This window comes from Corythoichthys intestinalis, chromosome 2 (genome assembly GCF_030265065.1).
Source record: "Corythoichthys intestinalis isolate RoL2023-P3 chromosome 2, ASM3026506v1, whole genome shotgun sequence".
NCBI classification, from domain to species: domain Eukaryota; kingdom Metazoa; phylum Chordata; class Actinopteri; order Syngnathiformes; family Syngnathidae; genus Corythoichthys; species Corythoichthys intestinalis.
In genome coordinates this window covers 61,448,158-61,469,992 of record NC_080396.1, presented here as the reverse complement: position 1 = coordinate 61,469,992, position 21,835 = coordinate 61,448,158, and the positions used below count along the sequence as shown (strand labels likewise).

The following is a 21,835-nucleotide window of genomic DNA, read 5'->3' as shown; positions in this document are numbered from 1 at the left end:
AAAAAACAAATATGTCTGGAGCTGCAAAAAAATTAAACGCTTTACATACAGTAAGCCTTATAATGAAGGCAACACATGCTGTATGTATCTGTATTAACTATATTAGCCTACTATCAAAATGACTAAGATGGCTAAAAATACATAATGAGCCTTCATGATTTAATGTTTATTTTCCCTGTAGTGCATCCAATGCACCACGTGACTACTCTGTTGTATAATGCCACCTCAAGTTTGACTTAATTACAATATTAATCAATTGTTTCATTGCTTTTATGAAATAAAAGAAATGCAATAAAGAAATCCGATTTTTGATGTCATTTTTATTTTTTGGTTTCGAAAAACATCCAAATGGAACATGCATAACATGCCCCTTATCTGGGCATGTCTTTGATTTTCTGTAGTATCTCGGTCTGCAAATAGGTGTTCTGATATGTTAATGAATGTCTCCTTCATGTACTCACCATCTGTGAACAGTTTTCCACGCTTTATTATCTCCCGAGTTGCAACAAAACTTGCAGCAGTAGTGGAGTTTGGCGATGCAATCCACTTCTTAAATCTATTTTTGTTCTCCTTTAAGTTCTTCAGAAGTAATGCAATCACACTTTTTCTCCAACTGACAACTTCTCGCCACAGCGTAAACATTCAGGCAATACTTCAGCATTGGCAATGAATGGAAATGGTCCAAGAAACGTTGAATCCTCTGTTCTCCTCAGTTATTTTTCTCTTCTCCCATTTCGGATCCATAGCTCATCACACGGCTGCTGGTTTGTTTACAATAGTCACCTGCCGGGCATCCCACCCTGCTGATAGAAAGATGTGTCGCAGGCTATTACGCAAATCTTCGTTGACAGAAATGTTCTAATTTCATATTTATTCTACACATTTTTACAGCATTGGAAAACATTAATAATGTTTGTGCCATTTTTTGTCCTCCTACGGAAACCATATGAAAACAAAAAATATATTTCCCTTCCCCCATCTTTTTCCATTTTCAAACATTTTTGAAAATGCTCCAGGGAGCCACTAGTGCAGTGCCAAAGAGCCACATGCGGCTCTTAAAACGCGGGTTGCCGACCCCCAGGCTAGGATGACCAATTAGGATTTTTTGTTAATTCCGATTTTTTTGTGTAGCCATTCATATTGCACAAACACATGCGACGTGATCACATCTCGCAGTGTTAATAGAAGTAAAAATGGTCCCATTGGGAGGTCACTCTTTTGTGGCAACTTTTGAAGATTTTATGCTAGCAGAACCAACATTTTTTAACCCTGGTAGCTTGATGTGCACAATCAAAAAGGAGAAGGTATCTTGTGCGCCTCCATTCGCCTTTGCGCATTTCTATGTTTTTTTTTTTTTTTTTTTTTTGTCGAACATTGGGGACTTGTTGATGACGTATGGGTCGAATTCATAATACACACAGAAAGACATCCGATTTTTATCGACATGGGAATGAGCCTATTTGGAAAAATCAGAATTGGACGGTTAACACTCTTTCATGCACAAATTATTGTTTATTTATGTTTGTTTTGATCATATTCATTTAAGACAGGGATCTCAAAAATGTGGACCCGGAGCCAATTGTTACTGCGAGACAATATTTTGCGGCCCCCATTTGACATCCAATTTCAGTAGTAGTGTTGTCTATATGTATTTTGTGAGGGGCAAATAAAACAAAATGTATAAATGATTTAAAATACATTTAATTAAGTAATTGTTCGATCCATATTGGGAAAAATGTTATTTAAATAGTAACAAATAAGAATGAATACAAAAGACATTAAGATTAGTTTGAATGAAAAAAAAAAAAAAAAAAGTGTATTCGTGTGTATTTTTTTTCTGGGAGTTTTACGCTAATTATTTTTGTTACTCATTCGATTGCTTACAGCCCCTCCCAGGTGAAATGAATTTGACGTCTATTGCCGTCAATAGGTGTTTTTCAATATCAATTTTCTTTTTTTTTTAATAACTACCACAACGCATTCTCTGTGACCTGAGCTGACAGTAAATAAGTTTAGCTAATGATAACTTTTCAATAGAGGTCCACTGTAGTGACCATAAAGAGGTCATGCTAAAAGTGGTTATCTCACATTTCAAGAGTGACACATTTTCCAAACTGATCAGTATGGCATTCGCATGTCTCCACCATCAAAGACTTGCAGGAATCCTCAGACTTCAATGACATACGGCATGCATGCACTTGGCCAGTTTATGTGCAGTGGGTGTGTCACAATTGTTGACGGGAGAATCACAGAACAATGAAAGTGCGCAAGTTGGGCTTATAAAAAATATTTTAGTGCTATCAGGAGAATATTGTATGTCCCGAATACTGCTGGCTGGCCTGGTAATACAACAAGCTGGATGAAGTGGCTTGGGCGAGGGAATTCTAGGGCTTGTCTGCTCAACTACTGCCCCTGTAACCCAGCCCGGGATGAGTAGAGAAAACTGCGTAAATGGATTGCTGTCCTTTAACTGCATTATCATCATGAGCCATGTCTCTGCTGTGTGTGTGTCGCTATGATGTGTTACGTATTAACTGGTGATGCGATTTTTTTGTGGTTATTTCACCTAACCAAAAGTATTTAATGCAGTCAAATCACAATTTCCACCCACTTCTTAATGTGTTAAAACGAGCACATGTCAGTCATCAGGTGTTCTGTCCTCAGTGGCAGATATGCTGCAAGGTCAAACTGCTGCAGCAGGAAATCCGTCACGACTTCATGGCCTGCTAACATGGACGCCACTCAGTGTGCTACTACTGTTGTGCACATTGCACCCAAGAGCACAGTACAGTCTGCATGCCTCCTCACAAGGAACTGCATATTTATGTAATGCTATAGCATGCCAGGAGTGTTTAGCTTTAAGATGCAATGCAGCATGCTCCTTTCAAAAATAAACATGCAGAGTGTTGTTAAGAGCTTCCAAAATAATGCACACAGCTGCGATGTGTACATTCAAGTGACGTACTTGCTGTACACACACACATATACACTCAATCCTTTTACAATGCAATACTTGTGATGACAAAACCATGCATGGGGCTTCTTACCAGCAGACTCCCCCCTTCTGTGCACGTCGCTTTAGTCCTTCCTTGTCTGCAGGAGCTCCATTTTTGTATGGAATGTTTTCCCGTTGCCGAGAGCTCTGCGGGATGCAGAGGGGATGTTGCACAGGAGGAGGAGGGTGGGAGGAGAGGAGTGGTCCAATGAGGAGTGGGGAGAGGTTGCACTAGAGGGATGGATGTACACAGCTAAAGTGGATTGTGGATGGAGACATCTGTGTCACTCTACGTCACACAATTTAAAGGGGAAATGACGTTCAAATGGTGCAGTCAGTTGAGCTTTTTAGTTAAAAAAAAAAAAAATATATATATATATATATATTTCTGATTAGCTTTTAATTATAATGGTACCATTTTTGTGTTTATTGTATAGATGTAATTTGTCATTACTGTGGGCTTGTTTGTCATCTCCTTGTAGTTAAGGGAATAGTCCTTCTTTTGCCTGAATCAGCTGGGATAGGCTCCAGCTCTCTGCAAAGGTGAACAAGACCAGTGGCATTAAAAAAGGATGGATGGATAGGTGGATGGATAGACTGAAGCAACATCGTAGAAATGATGCAAAAAGGACATATGGTTGAAAACCCTTACTTTACTACCTCACCCTTACCTTATCGTGCCCTTTACTTTACCTTTACTACATAATGCAAATAGACCTTTGTATATAGTTGAAGGTGCACATGTAAAATACTGCACATTGGTCTAACATCATGGGAAAGTCAAAAGAAATTAGCCAATAATATCAGAAAATCAGATGTCTGAGTATAAATAGGTTGCCAACTGTTGTGAGATGGATCTTAAAATTTTTTGATTCAAGTCATACTGTTGAAAAGGTTGTATGTAATACCAAATGCTAATGGGATATATATACAATGTTCTGATTTCGGAGACAATAATTAAAAATGTTTAAAAAAAAAAAAAAAAAAAAAATTAAGAAAATCATTTTTTCTTCATTCTGACATGAAACAAAAGTAATTAAGAAAATATTTTGCTAATCTGTATTTTACCAATGCGGGGGTTCTGTACTCACACATCATATGATATGATAGTTCATATCATATGACGTGTGAGTACACTGGTGAAACCAGAAATACACTGCAATAAAAAAGAGACATGCACCGTTTTTCCGTCTCTCTCTCTCTCTCGCTCTCTCTCTCTCTCTCTCTCTCTCTCTCTCTCTCTCTCTCTCTCTCTCTCTGTATGTATGTATAATTTGGCCAAAAATGTGAAACATAAAATATATGTATGCGTTATACATAATTGGAAAGCTTAAAATATCTATTTTCTGGGGGAAGAAAACATTTGAACAGGGGGGCATAAAAAAAATAAAAAATAAACAGGTGAGAGCGTGACAGAGCATAATTAAAGACACCATGATTTTAACAAGATATTATCACGTAATTACCTTGTTTCAATCAAAAAAAACCCATGTAGCATGTATCACACTGTGTCAAAACACAGCTGTGAATGGCAACAGGCAGATTTTTGGGGGATCTTATGGGTGAAACATGGTAATATAACAAGGGTCGCGATGGAGAAATCGTAGACAAAAGGAGTGGTCGAGATGTTCTTTTTCATATATTTATCCTTTTAAACGTTTTTTGTTTCGTATTTTCAATTTTTATTTGTTTGGATCGATTACTTGTCATCTAAAATATCGGGGAAAATGCGACAGAAACAAAAAAATACAATTAAACGATAGTTATGCAGTAGATGTCTTATTTACAGTTTTTTTCATTGTGACGTAATTTTACAAGTTTAAAATATGCGAGTGAATAATTTTTTACTGTCGTTTTTTTAAAAAACTAAATACTAGACATTACTTAATGATTCTAAGCTAAAAATGTCAGACATTTCAAATAGTAAATATAATTACTTACCTTCTTTTTATAGCTGAGTTGAAACAAAAGCGGTTGTCCAGTGTCTGTAAACGAGGGTCTTCAGGGTAAAACGGACAAATTAAAAATAGTTTGGGGGCTTAATGTGTCATGAGACTGCTATGGCAGCATATAGACACATTGTTCTATCAAACACAACAGTTCTTTTGGCTTAAAATACAGCAGTTTATTTTAAAGAGAGGTGCAAGAGCAGAAACTGATATTCTGAGAGAGAGAAACTTTTCCGCCATTTCTCTCTCTCTCTCTCTCTCTCTCTCTCTCTCTCTCTCTCTCTATATATATATATATATATATATATATATATACAGTTGTGGTCAAAAGTTTACATACACTTGTGAATAACATAATGTCATGGCTCTCTTGAGTTTCCAGTTATTACTACAACTCCGATTTTTCTCCGATAGAGTGATTGGAACAGATACTCCTTTGTCACAAAAAACATTCATGAAGTTTGGTTCTTTTATGACTTTATTATGGGTTAACAGAAAAAGTGATCAAATCTGCTGGGTCAAAAATATACATACAGCAACACGAATTCGCAATTTTGACTTCTCTGAGGCCATTTAAATAGGGCTCATTGGATGCAAACGCCCACAAACGCTACAATGGGAAAGTCAAAGGAGCGCAGCATGGATCTGAAAAAGCGAATCATTGACTTGAACAAGTCAGGAAAGTCACTTGGAGCCATTTCAAAGCAGCTGCAGGTCCCAAGAGCAACAGTGTAAACAATTGTTTGTAAGTATAAAGTGCATGGCACTGTTTTGTCACTGCCACGATCAGGAAGAAAACGCAAGCTATCACCTGCTGCTGAGAGAAAATTGGTCAGGAGGGTGAAGAGAATCAACCGAGAATCGACAAAAAGCAGATCTGCCAATAATTAGAAGCTGCTGGAACACAGGTGTCAGTCTCCACAGTCAAGCGTGTTTTGCATATCCATGGACTGAGAGGCTGCCGTGCAAGAAGGAAGCCCTTGCTCCAAAAGCGGCACCTTAAGGCTCGACTGAAGTTTGCTGCTGATCACATGGACAAAGATAAGACCTTCTGGAGGAAAGTTCTGTGGTCAGACGAAACAAAAATTGAGCTGTTTGGCCACAATGCCCAGCAATATGTTTGGAGGAGAAAAGGTGAGGCCTTTAACCCCAAGTACACCATGCCTACCGTCAAGCACGGTGGTGGTAGTATTATGCTGTGGGGCTGTTTTGCTGCCAATGGAACTGGTGCTTTACAGAGAGTAAATGGGATAATGAAGAAGGAGGATTACCTTCAAATTCTTCAAGATAACCTAAAGCCTTCAGCCCGAAGATTGGGTCTTGGGCGCAGTTGGGTGTTCCAACAGGACAATGACCCCAAACACACATCAAAAGTGGTAATGGAATGGCTAAATCAGGCTAGATTTAAGGTTTTTGAATGGCCTTCCCAAAGTCCTGACTTAAACCTCATTGAGAACTTGTGGACAATGCTGAAGAAACAAGTCCATGTCAGAAAGCCATCAAATTTAACTGAACTGCACCAATTCTGTCAAGAGGAGTGGTCAAAGATTCAACCAGAAGCTTGCCAGAAGCTTGTGGATGGCTACCAAAAGCGCCTAATTGTAGTGAAAATGGCCAAGGGACATGCTACCAAATATTAGCGCTGCTGTATGTATATTTTTGACCCAGCAGATGTGATCACTTTTTTCTGTTCACCTATAATAAAGTCATAAAAGAACCAAACTTCATGAATGTTTTTTGTGACAAAGAAGTATCCGTTCCAATCACTCTATCAGAGAAAAATCAGAGTTGTAGAAATAACTGGAAACTCAAGAGAGCCATGACATTATGTTCTTCACAAGTGTATGTAAACTTTTGACCACAACTGTATATATATATATATATATATATATATATATATATATATATATATATATATATATATATATATATATATAAATTAATATGTAAATTACAGCTTAAAAATTAATTAATCGTAATTAATCACAATTAATTGCAATTCAAACCATCTATAAAATATGCCATATTTTTCTGTAAATTATTGTTGGAATGAAAAGATAAGACACAAGACGGATATATACATTCAACATACGGTACATAAGTACTGTATTTGTTTATTATAACCATAAATCAACAAGATGGCATTAACATTATTAACATTCTCTTAAAGCGATCCATGAATAGAAAGACTTGTAGTTCTTAAAGGATAAATGTTAGTACAAGTTATAGAAATTTTATATTAAAACCCCTCTTAATGTTTTCGTTTTATAAAAATTTGTAAAATTTTCAATCAAAAATAAACTAGTAGCTCGCCATTGTTCATGTCATTACACCATGCTCACTCCCCAAACCCATAAAATCATTTGGACCCAAGCGCCAGCAGAGGGCGCCAAATAACAAAAAACAAGTAACAAGCGGACATTACACTTCTGTCATTTTATTCTGAGCGGGCCATGTGCGTTAATTGCGTCAAATATTTTAGCTAGGGCTGTCAAACGATTGAAATTTTGATCGAGTTAATTACAGCTTAAAAATTAATTAATCGTAATTAATCGCAATTAATCGCAATTCAAACCAGCTATAAAATATGCCATATTTTTCTGTGAATTATATATTCTGTAAGATAAATTGTTGGAATGGAAAGATAAGACACAAGATGGATATATATATTTAACATACGGTACATAAGGACTGTATTGGGCATTTCACTCTACTGTCATTTAAATCTGTCTATGCTGTCCTCACTCCGAAGCGTCTACTTTCTCCAAAGCTACACAGCTAGTGAACGACGCCTTAATAATCAGACTTCTTCCTTTTTCATCTGATTTATTAATAAAATGGCCTCAAACCATTGTCCTCTTTAGACGGTCTTAAAACTACAAAAAAAAAAGTACACAAGCATTGCATTAGCAACAACATTAGCTTAGCACGCTATACAGGTTCACTAAACATAAACAAAAAGCGTCTCATACAAAAAATAGAACGTTTCGCTTACTAACATAATATGTACATTCTTTACAACAACCATACTTACGGACAAATCTTGTCCAAGGATCATATAAGCACAACATTACAACGTAGGCGTCAGCCCGAGACGTCGTGCAGCCATACTGAACTGGCAAGAAAACAATAAACCATGTCGCAAAGCGACCACAAGAGTTCGCTGTTACAGCACCAAAAGCCTTGCTGTAAAACTTACCAAAAGGCAGAATACTGTCTGAGCGGGACATGTGCGTTAATTGCGTCAAATATTTTAACGTGATTAATTAAAAAAAATTAATTACCGCGCGTTAACGCGATAATTTTGACAGCCCTAATTTTAATGTGATTAATTTAAAAAATTAATTACCGCCCGTTAACGCGATAATTTTGACAGCCCTAATATATATATATATATATATATATATATATATATATATATATATATATATATATATATATATATATATATATATATATATATATATAATATAGATATATATACACACACAGTATATGTTTATGGCAAAACAAACAACAAAAACAATTAAATGGTCCGCAATTCCATACATAGGGAAATTACCGAAATGACACAGAGAACGTGATGAGCTGTGGCGACTCCTAACGGACAAACGAATAGAAGAATTGTTGTCTGCTTGGGTTCTCAGCACTCAGAAAAAACATTCAGTTATGACATCGCAGTTACATAACGAATGGAAAGCCCATTCACAAGTTACCCGTTAGAAATAAGCAGCATTTTTTTTTTTTGCGCTGTGCTCTTGTGGTCACAGAGAAGCGTTACAGACAAACTTTTCATTGTTTTAGTTTAATTAAAAAAATTTTTTTTCTTTTTTTTTTTTTTACATTGACAGTATGCAATGCTTCACTTTAGTCAGCAGAGGTCCCTCATGGATCGTATTGCTCAAACACCTGACTGCACTATGAATTGGAATCACCAATTACAACTCATTCACTACCAAAGACGTATTCATACTATTTTGAAACAAAAAACCAATGCCAAGTCCAATTAAAATGGAATTTATTTATTTATTTCAAAGTTGTATGGCTTCATGGTTGCAGAGTGCTTCATAGAACAAGAGTGGCACTTGTGGCGTCGGCTTACCTGACAGGCCACTGCTTCTGCATATGAAAAAGGTGTATGCAGATTGGCGTTTTGATGTTAATTTGATTAATTAAATTTTTTTTGATCAATCAAATTTCTGTGTAAATATCACATAATAAAACACAGAACAGCAGCGGCTTATAGTCAGGTGCAGTATGTACTAGTATATGGATTTTGTTTCTTAAATTTTGTCAAATTTGGGCGTTGCGGTTTATAGCCAGGTGCGCTCATTTTTGCAGTAATTATGGTACTCATCAAAACAGCTTTACATCAGCTGAAGAACCTGTCCAGAGTGAAGGGTTGCGTATGGAAAGCAGAAACTCATTCATGTTTTTATTTACAGAAGTCCTGGCTACTCTAATGGTCTTCTAACTTACCCAAAAGAGCATGAAATATTCAGAGAACGCTTCAACCAGAACAAGGAAGATAATAAGTAATCCCTCGTTTTTCGCGGTTAATGGAACCAGAACCCGCCGCGACAAGTGAAAACTGCGAAGTAGCCCTTCCATTAAAAAAAAAGAAAAGAAAAAGACATAAGACATGTTTAACCTTTTCCCCCAAATTATAATTAAAAAACTTTTATGTAGGCTATATGGCGGAAAACACAGACAAGGTTAAAAGAGCAATTTCTGCTCTTGCACCCCTCTTTAAAATAAGCTGCTGTATTTTAAGCCAAAAGAACTGTTGTGTTTGATCGAACAATATATCTATATGCTGCCATAGCAGATTCATGGCGCATTATGTCCCTGAACTATTTTTCATTTGTCCGTTTTACCCTGGAAACCCTCGTTTACAGACGTCACGCAACCGCTTTTGTAAGTAATTGTATTTATTATTCGAAATGTCTGTCATTTTTAGCTTAGAATCATTAATTGATGTCTAATATTTAGTTTAAAGAAAAATATGACTTAAAAAAATTATTCACTCGCATATTTTAAACTTTTAAACAAATCCCTTTTTGATTGACAGGGAAATTGGGGCGAATAAGTGATCTTGTCCTATTAACATCTGCAGGAGGTATTTTTCAATTTTCATTCCGTTGTTCTGAGTTGAACAGGAGATTTTCAGAACCATCCGAGTGACACTCGCTTTGTTGAGAATGACGAGCATAAAATTGAGTTTATGTTTTTCTATTGCACTGTAAATTCTAACAAGTTTACTTAAATAAATTGAGGAAATCGATTACCTTGGGAAAAGTAAGTAAACAAACTTATTGTGTTAAGTGTGTGGAATTATCAAATTTAAGTGAGTGGTTGCCTGGCTCTGCCAGACTATTCTCCCTGTATTTTTCAAACACTGAGATTATAGTCTGGGAACCAGCCCATTAACGGCCTCTCGAGCAGGTACAAAATCAACCGACAAATCAGATTCGTTTATTTGCGTGACGTATTCTTAACGAGCAACGTCACTCTTGCGCATCGAAAGTCGTCTCCACAACAACACAGATGAGAGGGGTCTGGCTGCAGTCTTGACACAGATGGTGAACGGGATAGCCGAGAATATGTTCCAGTCCACGGTAAAATCAGTTTTAAATTACCAAAAACACATTGACACGAGTCATTGACAACAGTCTGTCTCGCGCTAGCCATGTTGAATAAACTCCGCTCTCTTCGTATGTTTACTTCCGCGTGCAAGTCCCACGTCCTTCCCTCGTCATTTTACTAACGTCACGTCTGCCCGTCGCTGATTGGTCCACTCCGCTGTCTGTTTGCTGTGGCTTGCTCCACCCTGGAAATTGTATCCGCATGAATGGTGGCCAGACTCAATAGCTGGAACAGCGGTGAGTCTGGTGTACCAGGCAAGGAACTGGCCAGATATGGTCTCTGAAATGTCCATAAACCAGCGTGGGCGGGGTTAAGATCTTCATCTTCACACAGCAAAGTCCAGAGTAATTTCCCCAGAAATTGCAGTTTCTATAACATATCTAGTTTCGCCAACTTTGAAATAAGAATTCACAAAATGGCATTATGAACATGTTTTTTTCTTCTTCTTCAGTATTTCCAAACAATGACAACACAGCAACAAACAGACTTCGCAACAAAAAGGCTTGGCAACATTTAGTCTGTAAAAATAAAAATACAAACTGATAATAAAAACTAACATTCAGAACACATCATTTCCCATTACACATATTCCTTGCCAAAACATCTACGGCCTAGAGCTGCAAGCTGCAAACACTAGGCCTAGGCCAAAAGTGCATTCTTTAATGTTTGCAGTTTTGGGCTTAGCTTTTGGTGTCCCAGGTTCAACAAAACTTTCTGAAAGAAATAAAAAATGTTTTTCATAGTTTTGGGGTATTCAAGATGCAGTGCAAAAATTAAAGCAAAAACAAGACAAATTGCTTTCGACATTGTGGGAACCTCATCCATAACAAGGTTCCCTTCAAGGATGATCGCAATGCTGCATGGCGTTAGTGGCATGTCCTCCGGTATGACTTGCAGAACCCCAACAGGAACTTGGACAAAGTCATCGGAAGAGTCTGAATCCTGCATTTAAAATAAAAACACATATAAATTCAATTAAGATGGTAAGACATCACACACATTACAGTGTGTTCACTTTGATGATTGAAGTGCCTGCACAAAATCACAGAGAACAAACCAAAACTGTAATACTGTCTTAGAGAGCTCTTTAGATTACGAGCAGGTGGAAATGGCTGCATTTCATCACTAAACCTGCACAAAAAGGTTAAAAAAAAAAAAATCACATGTGGGACATCAAATTTGTAACTCCCAACTGATTTAGAATACGCCACTTTTTGTGACATCCCCACTTAAATTGGCACCTTATTTTTAAAGTAAAACAACAACTCACTCATATCACTTTTTAATCATTTGACACCTTATTTTTTAAGTAAAACACGTCATTTTACTCACCTACATAACTTTTTTTTGCATTTGGTGCACTTCTCAAGATATTGTGTCAGACGATGTCCCAATTTTAACTTTAACAACTTTTTGGACGTGTACTGATTCAGAGAAAAGGCGCATATAAATTTAACATAACTGACGTTACACACGTTTACATCCCAGCACTAGCATGACTTCACGGAGACACCCCCCCCCCCCCCCCCCCATATGCACGCGCGCACACACACCCGCACCCCCGCATCCACACACACTTCTCACCCGACATTACAGCTTGTTACACTGAGCCAACTAGTTAACTCAAAAGCATCACGCAAACAGCTAACAGACTGGACCGGTGTTCTGTCAAAATTTGCTCCCTTATAAAATTTTGCTCCCAAAGCTTTTGTGGCACTGAAAAAGCCCTCTTTTACATTCAATTGGACTGTCAATGTTATCCAAAGGTGCTAACTAAACTAGATACATCATAAACATACATGTGCAACACGAAAATGGCGTAAATTAATACTTAACGACACGGCGAAGTCGTTAACAGTGAGAGCACGGGGTGCAGTTGCTGTGTGCAGCTAACATGGTAGGATGTGTTTGAGAACTTTTGTACATGTCTTTACATGATCAAACTTAAGTAAATATTCCTTTCTTTAAAAAAAGTTTGTAGTGTTTACTTTGGAATCGCTGCATTCGCGGCCATTTTTAACGTTACGCGCATGCGCAAAACCGCAAGGTAGCAATTTTTGATGGGTTGCAAAATTTGTCAGAACACCTGTTGGCCGGTGGAGACATGTTAGCACAACACGTAGCTCACACACCGACTGGTCTATGAACCCGCAGGCAGACACACACAGGCGAACATGCCAACACGAAGTCTACGAGTGGACTTCCTTCCAACAATTCTCATTTTAAACATTTAATGATATTGACAAGGTTAGAAACAAAAGCTTTACTTACCGAAACCAAGTCAGGGCAATATTCAGTTGGCGCAATGGTTCTGTTCTGACCGCTTTCTCGAATTTTCCTCCAGTGGTAGATTCGCGCCACCCGGAAATGGACATGCGCACTACAGGTGCGCAGCTCTCATACCACAAACAATGCTACTCACTTAGTAGATTCAAGTTCATACAACTTAATAAAACAAGTAAGCAGGTAAAAAGTGCAGAAAACTCAATATGAGAAAGTAAACTTTAAAAACTAGTATGAATTAAGTGATATTAACTATTTAATCTTGAGTCAGGACAATTTTTGCATTTACAGTGTGTAGCTGCTTGTGTTGGAAATTTGACAACTGACCCTCTAGTTTCTTTCCCTAACGCAGCGGGTGCCACTGAACCCGTCCACTGTCACAAAGCACTCATAGGCGAACACACTTTGAGCTTCCCCTCATTGAAAGACCAGCATCCGTCACTGCTTTCCACACAGCTTTCTTGCTGGTTAAAATGTGTTCCTTAGCTCAGTTTAAGAGCTTACATTCAATATGTTGTCTATCTGAAAGGATGAGAAAACTAGTTGACTCTACTGAGGCACAGGAAGCCAGTTGGTAGTGTTGTTACACTGTTGGTATTTCCATCACGTATTGAACAGGCCCTGAATAGCCATAAAAAGTACACAATTGAGTAGTTGTTTGACAAGTTTTTACCCCCCAAAAATGTAAAATAAGGTTTATCATCTATCATATTTAACATTGTCAAGTGGACAACAAAAAATGTGCATGCTCAGGACAAGTATCCAGATGGTGTGCCAGATGATGTTTTTTTCCAAGTTTTATATTCAAGTCTGGATCGTGCACGCAACATGTCCTTTTTGTTCAGTGTTTGCAGAAGGGTGCTGGCTCCTTATTGTCACCATGTGTTGCATTTTGACTGTATGAAGTGTTATACTGCATTTTTTTACCAGTGCATATCACTTTGGACACAGGGAAACAAACACTTTAAAGATACTAGTATACGATACCTATTTTTAGTTATTTTGCCTTTTTTTGGTAAGTACATAATTCCACACGTGTTCATTCATAGTTTTATTACGTTCAGTGAGTATTTGGTCAACCACTAATTGTGCAATTTCTCCGACTTGAAAATATTAGCGAGCCCTGTAATTCTCAACATGGGTAAACCTCAACCATGAGAAACAGAATGTGGGAAAAACAAACAGAAAATCACATTGTTTGATTTTTAAAGAATTTATTTGCAGATCATGGTGGAAAATAAGTATTTGGTCAATACCAAAAGTTCATCTAAATACATTATTATGTACCCTTTGTTGGCAATAACGGAGGCCAAACGTTTTCTGTAACTCTTTAACAGCTTTTCACACACTGTTGCTTGTATTCTGGCCCATTCCTCCATGCAGATCTCCTCTGGAGCAGTGCTGTTTTGGGGCTGTCTGTGCTGTGCTGTGCACGAACTCCTGCAAGCACCAACAGTGGGGCAAAAAAGTATTTAGTCAACCACTAATTTTGCAAGTTCTCCCACTTGAAATTATTAGAGAGGCTTGTAATTGTCAACATGGGTAAACCTCAACCATGAGAGACAGAATGTGGGGAACCCCCCCCCCCCCCCCAGAAAATCACATTGTTTGATTTTTAAAGAATTTATTTGCAAATCATGGTGGAAAATAGGTATTTGGTCAATACCAAAAGTTAATTTTTAATACTTTGTTATGTACCCTTTGTTGGCAATAACGGAGGCCAAACTTTTTCTGTAACTCTTCACAAGCTTTTCACACACTGTTGCTGGTGTTTTGGCTCATTCTTCCATGCAGATCTCCTCTAGAGCAGTGATGCTTTGGGGCTGTCATTGGGCAACACGGACTTTCAACTCCCTCCACAGATTTTCTATGGGGTTGAGATCTGGAGACTGGCTAGGCCACTCCAGGACCTTGAAATGCTTCTCACAAAGCCACTCCTTTGTTGCTCTGGTTGTGCCTTTGGGATCATTGCCATGCTGAAAGACCCAGCCACGTCTCACCTCCAATGCCCTTGCCGATGGAAGGAGATTTTCACTCAAAATCTCTCGACATGGCCCCATTCATTCTTTCCTTTACACAGATCAGTCGTCCTGGTCCCTTTGCAAAAAATCAGCCCCAAAGCATGATGTTTCCACCCCCATGTGTCACAGTGGGTATGGTGTTCTTCGGATGCAATTCAGTATTCTTTCTCCTCCAAACACGAGAACCTGTGTTTCTACCAAAAAGTTCTATTTTGGTTTCATCTAACCATAACCCATTCTTCCAGTCCTCTTCTGGATCATCCAAATGCTCTCTAGCGAACCGCAGACGGGCCTGGACGTGTACTTTCTTCAGCAGGGGGACACGTCTGGCAGTGCAGGATTTGAGTCCCAGGCGGCCATTGTGTTACTTTGGTCCCAGCTCTCTGTAGGTCATTCACTAGGTCCCCCGTGTGGTTCTGGGATTTTTGCTCACCGTTCTTGTTATCATTTTGACACCCTTGGGTGAGATCTTGCATGGAGCCCCCTGATCGATGGAGATTATCAGTGGTCTTGTATGTCTTCCATTTTCTAATAATTCCTTCCACAGTTGATTTCTTTACACCAAGCGTTTTACCAATTGCAGATTCAGTCTTCCCAGCCTGGTGCAGGTCTACAATTTTGTCTCAGGTGTCCTTCGACAGCTCTTTGGTCTTGGCCATAGTGGAGTTTGGAGTGTGACTGACTGAGATTGTGGACAGGTATCTTTTATACCGATAATGAGTTAAAACAGGTGCTATTAATACAGGTAACGAGTGGAGCCAGAAATCTTGTTTATTTGTAGGTGACCAAATACTTATTTTCCACACTAATTTGGAAATAAATTCTTTAAAAATCAAACAATGTGATTTTCTGTTTTTTTCCCCCACATTCTGTCTTTCATGGTTGAGGTTTACCCATGTTGACAATTACAGGCCTCTCTAATCTTTTCAAGCAGGAGAACTTGCACAATTGGTGGTTGACTAAATACTTATTTGCGCCACTGTAAATAGTCATGAAAATAAAGAAAACACATGAATGGCCTGTACTGTACTTATAGCTGCTCTGCCATTGGCTATTCCCTGACATCCTCCTGGCATCCAATGTGGTACTGAAAGCAACATGTCACTTTTGCTCATTAATATTCATTCATTTTCCATGCCGCTTTTCCTCACGAGGGTCGCGGAGGTGCTGGAGCCTATCCCAGCCAACTACGGGCAGTAGGCAGGGGACACCCTGAACTGGTTGCCAGCCAATTGCAGGGCATAAGGAGACATACAACCATTCACGCACACACTCATACCTACGGACAATTTAGAGTGTTCAATCAGCCTACCATGCATGTTTTTGGGATGTGGGAGGAAACCGGAGTTCCCGGAGAAAACCCACGCAGGCACGGGGAGAACATGCAAACTCCACACAGGAAGGCCGAAGCCCGGGATTGAACCCTTGATCTCAGAACTGTGAGGCAGATGTGCTAACCACTAAGCCACCGTGCCGCCATTTAATTTAATTAATATTCATGACGTTAGCAATTGTTGCTAGTCAGGTCAATCTCTGTTTGTCCCTAATAGTAAATGAATGGAAATAGTGTACGAACGAGATGTTTACTGAGCTAAACCTACCAATTCTGTTGGAAAATGATGTCCCTGGTGCCAAATTCACTGGTAAAGATGTGGAAGAACATACAGATGTTCAGTTAAAGCAGTACTTTTCAAATAGTGGGGCGCGCCCCACCAGGGGGGCGCAGAGCGATGCCAGGGGTGGCGCGTGTGACCTCGGGGAACATGCTTTTTTGCGATCACATAGGCTACTCTGTCACAGCCAACGAACACTTTTAATTTTTTCATTATTAACAAATCTTAATTCTATAATTTATTTACACTTCCCCCTTACTAAAGTGTTTTTTTTTACAACAGAAAATGTAACTGTGGCAGTCAGATACCATTTTAATTTTTTTCAGGTCATTCATTGTCAGACAGAAGCAGCACGGCAAAACGCCATGCTAAAAAATAAGTCAAAATATCAAAATGGCTTACCTCTTCATCCCCAAAAGAGCCATGGCCCCCCAACGAAATGTTTACTGCATATGAAATGTGAATGGCTTCACCTTGGTGGCGTTAAACTGGTCTTTTGGACGAAAGTTGATTCATTCTTCACATTTTTTTCTCTAAGTTTTTGGTTTCGGGAAACGTAGGAAGAAAACATCCTTCATATGTCGTAATGTCTAGAGTCGTTTCTACAAGTTCCATAGCAGCAGTGTTTGATCAGCATGTTCTTTTTTTGGAAAGATTACTGGAGAAAACAAACAGAAATAACATCAGTTGTACGCGTGGGCGTGTCTATAATGTCGATGGCGACGTCACAGTCTAAAAATAGCATTCGTGCGGTACGCTATTGGCTAAGAGGGACCTCTACTGTATGTGTATCCCAGCGTATTTATTCACCCCTTCTGTTCCGAGAGCTACATGAGTGTATTAACTTTTATTCTTTATTCTTTGTTTTATACATAATCCACAACTCTTAATTTTATTATTATTATTATGCAATAATATAATTGTTACATGTATTTCTTGCATGTTTTGATGCTTTTTTTTCTGCTTTAAACATCTGAATTTTCAAGGGTTTGGAACGGATTAGGTCATTTACATGGAAAACACGTCTCTACTTACGGAGTTTTCAGTTTACGAAACTACTTCGAGAACCAATTAATTTTGTAAGTAGGGGTACCACTGTATGACTAGAGAAAAAAATAATTACATCTAACAAATATGCGAATTTGACCAGTAATAGCTTTTTTTTGTTGTAGCTTTTGGACTTAAAAAAATACAATGCAGAGAAACAGTTGAACAGTTTTCCAACATGAGAAAAATGGACAAATGCAAACGACTGCATTCAATTTGATCAGAAAGCATGCACTGTAAGATGCCAATAACACAAAGCCATTAGTGACATTGTTTGGGTCTTGGAAATTCTTCAGAAATGTCATTGAGGCAGGTCCACACGATATCTATACTACTGTATATACAGTACACTGCAGTAAATGGTTGCCTTTCTAAACCCCACAGATGGCGCCAGACATTTGTTTGCTAAAGCGAATGGGAATTTTTCTTAAAATAATCACCAAAATCCTTTTTTCAGATTTTTCAGGAAAATAGAAACAGAAACAAAAGAAATTAACCAACCATTTGTTGAATTTTGTTAATTTTATGTGATTATTTATGTAAAAAATTACTGAAGCAATTATTCTAAGGCGACAATAGGAATATCTCAGTAAAATAAAAATGTAAAAAAACAAAACCTTTCTTTCTTTCTTTCTCTTTCTTTCTTTCTTTCTTTCTTTCTTTCTTTCTTTCTTTCTTTCTTTCTTTCTTTCTTTCTTTCTTTCTTTCTTTCTTTCTTTCTTTCTTTCTGTTTTACTATTACATAGTCTGACACAGTTAAATTTGATTGAAGTCAAGAGAATTTGATGTATTTATTAAAATATAGTGTTGCACTGATACCATTTTTTGGCCCCGATACGATACCTGGCTGTGCAGTATTGCAGTGCAGTATACCGATACCATTCCGACAGAGGCAACGCCTGTATGTATCGTCCTTCGCATTGTTGTTTTGTGTTTCTACTCGCGATCAGACACTTAAAGCCAGTTGTGTAGATGTTTGGATGATGTGCGAACGCTAGCGAACGCATGCTAACCGTTTGTGAATGTCATTACTGCAGCTAATCATCGCGGATCTGTGTTGTTGCGAACATATTTGTTACTGAGGACGAAGTTGTTTGTTTCATTTCTATTTTTAGTTTCATTCTTCAATTTATGATGTAAGGATCAATGGCAAAATAAAGTCAAAAAATCATAACGATGTCATGCATCGTCATTTGGGAGTTTAGCTCGCTGTATAGCCAGGACTGAGCCGTAGCGTCTTGGTGAGAACAGTACAGCTGTATTCAAATGATGCCAGTAAATGGTATCGGCGCCCTATTTGTTGGTACTCGCCGATACCACCATTTCGGGCTGGATCGGCGCCCCCTGCCGATACTGGTATCGGTATCGATGCAACATTAATTATTTAACAAATCAGTTACATTTCACCAAAAGCAATGAAAAATACAAAACAATTTTAAATGAAGTTGCTGAAACATTTCAGATATTTGACTGAAAACCAATCGATGTATCAACCCAGATTGTTATATCGTGACACTGCTAATGGAAGGATTTGCACTGATATTCGCGAAGGTGTGGTTCATAGGCTAAGAAAATCCATTAACGTCAGATTATATGACATCATTGGAAGTGTTAACCCGACTGGTTATCATTCTTCAATAATCAGGAGGTTTTCTGCGAACAAATGAACAGATGGACAAACACACAATAATGTGACGTCTCACAAATTTAAAATGTCGAAATCATTTTTGTAAACATTTGGTTAACAGGGAGTTTTGTGACAAAATCCTACAAAATTAGTTCAATGAAAAGCATATTTTATGTCCTGCACCACACACCCGCGCACACCCACGTACAAACCCTACACACAAACTGGCAATAAAAGTGAAACATGAGATTGAATGTGAAAGGCCACCTGCTTCCTTCTTTGTGTTGTGAGCTGACGTAATCAAACAAAAGACCAGAAGATCAGAGTGAAGAACTTTCATTCTTCTTGTGCTTTGTGTGATTGGAGCTTCTGCTATGATCTAAAAGCTGTGCAACTCAATTGACCAGACTTCTGCTTCATAAAGAACCCACATCTTCAAGATGTCATTGGATTCCATTTTTTCTTTTTTTTTGTGTACATCTTCGGTAGCCTGTGCATATCCCATCAAACAAATGTCATATGAAGGTTTTTCATCTCAGTCCACTTCATATTTTCTTCCTCTTGGAATATTGTCAATCTTTGAGAAATAGCTGAAACACATTCGCTTCAATCAAGCATTGCACACAATCTGCAAGGGCCGTCTATAAATCAGCGATGGCGCACCAAGCTAGGCAGACAATATATATTTTAAAAGTGACTAGACTACACCTGAAACGCTGAGTAAATTGTGTTGTTTAATCTTGTCTTGATTAAAACCATAATTCAAATCTAAATGCTCCTCCAGCAAAATTACTGGTGCTCAAAATTAATTTCGCTGATATTTCTCCACACTTCAACAATGGGAAAAAAAGATAGAGCGAGTCAGGAAGACAGAAAGGGAGAGAGAGCGGGAGACGGAGCCAAAGATTATAGTCTGCACAATCTAATGAAATCTGTTGTAAGAGGTGTTTTACAAACTCTGCTTTTACAAAAGTAATAATGCTTTTGTAGACTAGAGAACCATTCATTGATGATGAGACTTTATTTGAAAAAATAATTTATAAAAATACATTGAATGGAAGGATCTTTATACAGTGGTACCTCGACATACGATCGCCTCGACACACGATCTTTTCGCCATCCGGTGTAAAATTTGACTTGCCATTTTTTTCTACATCTGACGACATGCTCGAAATATGACAATTTTTGACAATGCCGCAGTTCCTTTGTTTTGCCGGAAGACAGACGCATGGCTTTTCTTGTGAGAGAAATCAACACTGGATCCAAAAAGGTTAGTGCAGGTGGAGGAAGAAAAGAAAAGATGACGCTTACCATTGAAATGAAGATGTAATGATGTAAAATATAAGCATCGTGTGTGCATCCATGAACTGGGTCGACATTAGGGCCGTAGAATGTCGATCTCGGTTGGCGGTCCTCCTCCGTTTGCCAGTCTTTATAGGTTAAGGTGACAATTCTTTTGGTGGTAACACTGCCAAAGAAATCACTAGCTTCGTAACGTTTCTAATCATTTATTCCATCAACTTGTGCAACAGTGACGCCAGCATCACACAGAAAATAAAATAGAACCGTGCTCTCTTGCTCACCGTCACATCAGCCACGCGGTGCTTTCAGGTACAGCAAAAAAAGTCCGCCACATTAGAACCCGATTTGTTACATTATTACAGTATTATTATTATTATTATTATTATTATTATGATTTTTATTCATAATTTATTTGTTTTGCTCTTTGTAATTGCTATTTGCAGTAGTAACAGCAGTATTTATCAAGGATTTAGTGTAGGTTTTTGGGCTGTGGAAAAATTGATGGAATTATAATGTATTCTTATGGGAAAATCCTGCTCGTCATTCGACCATTTCGACTTACAAACAAGGTCCTGAAATGAATTAACTTCGTATGTAGCGGTACCACTGAATATTTAATTTATTTAACATGCTTAGCCAATTCATCAGTATAGCTAAAGCGTGCAAAGCTATAATATACTGTCTACGTTTCATATATAGCATACTATTAATTTTAATAAGGACAAGGTAATCAAGAGATCTAAATGGGCCAAACTCAGTATGGATTGACTTGCCAGATCAGCAAACAGTTTTGGGCCAGAACTGGTCCAAAAATAGCAGGCACAACAGTAATGTATGGCCCGGATATGGCATAATTATTACCTAATCTGGTTCCATACTGAGTTTGGCCAGTGTCGTAATCTGATTACTTTTTTTTAGTAACGAGTAATCTATTTTCTAAACCAGTAATTTGATTAAAGTTAGTTTCCTTAGTGTCTGTGCGTTCCTATTTTGTTATCGCCACATAATGTATGTAGAATGAAGAATATTGTAGTCATGTACGAAAAGCATTTTGAATAGAAAAATGCTCGAAACGTCCCTTGCACGTGTTTCCATGGTAACCGCTCTAACTACTTCCTGTTTTTGTCTCGGGTCACACACGTGTTTTGGAATCGAGAAAGACCAGGCTGCCAGTCCGGCTGCACATTCGAGCCGTGTGTTGAGATGTGCGAGGGTTTGTTGATCTGTGTACATCCACAAATGAGTGTGAGTACTTTTCCCTGATTCTCGAGGGTATCAGTGATAGCTTGGACCCCCTACATGCGCCCTGTTTCAAAGCTTTCGTTGCAACGACTGGCAGTCATCGCTTCAAG

The 21,835-nt window shown here is 38.2% G+C and overlaps 1 protein-coding gene across 5 annotated transcripts in view; it reads right to left on the bottom strand.

The window, feature by feature from the left end:
• The window catches only part of snphb (syntaphilin b), a 34,316-nt gene extending 31,098 nt beyond the window's left edge, over nucleotides 1–3,218 (bottom strand). The window contains exons 1-2 of one of the 5 annotated variants that reach the window (XM_057830507.1): nucleotides 3,048–3,218; nucleotides 462–803 (exon numbers count right to left, since the gene is read on the bottom strand). The gene's annotated coding sequence lies outside the window, so the exon portion shown is untranslated. The remainder of the gene's footprint in view (nucleotides 1–461; nucleotides 804–3,047) is intronic. The other 4 variants (XM_057830506.1, XM_057830509.1, XM_057830508.1 and 1 more) reach the window with 4 other exon arrangements.
• Nucleotides 3,219–21,835: the final 18,617 nt, after the last annotated feature.